Genomic DNA, 456 nt, shown 5'->3' with positions numbered 1-456 from the left:
GCCTCGGGGGACTCAACTGATTAAAATACTTTTAACTCACTGAATTATTTTAAATCCAGCGTGCTTTTTTAACAAACCATATAGAAGTGATTATAATTCTGGCTGGATTTTTAAATACCACGAAAATATGTATGCAACATCTATGTCAATTAGAAATTCAGCTTGATATTGAGCAAGCAAAGCTCTTTCAATTCACGATGATGGGTCGCGAATGACTCAGACGCCAAACGGCAACGTGATACCAAGTGGGTCCTCACTGTGTGGAGTTTGTATGTTCTCCCGTCTTGCGTGGGTTTTCTCCAGGTTCTTCGGTTTCCTCCCACATTCCAAAAAAATGCAGGGTAGGCTGGTTAAACATTCAAAATTGCCCCTGGGTATGAGTGTGAGCGTGAATGGTTGTCAAGCTTGTTGTGCACTGCGATTGACTGGCCACCGAATCAGGGTGTCACCCGCCTG

The sequence above is a fragment of the Stigmatopora argus genome, chromosome 24, assembly GCF_051989625.1.
Source record: "Stigmatopora argus isolate UIUO_Sarg chromosome 24, RoL_Sarg_1.0, whole genome shotgun sequence".
NCBI classification, from domain to species: Eukaryota; Metazoa; Chordata; class Actinopteri; order Syngnathiformes; family Syngnathidae; genus Stigmatopora; species Stigmatopora argus.
This window is presented reverse-complemented; position numbering follows the sequence as displayed.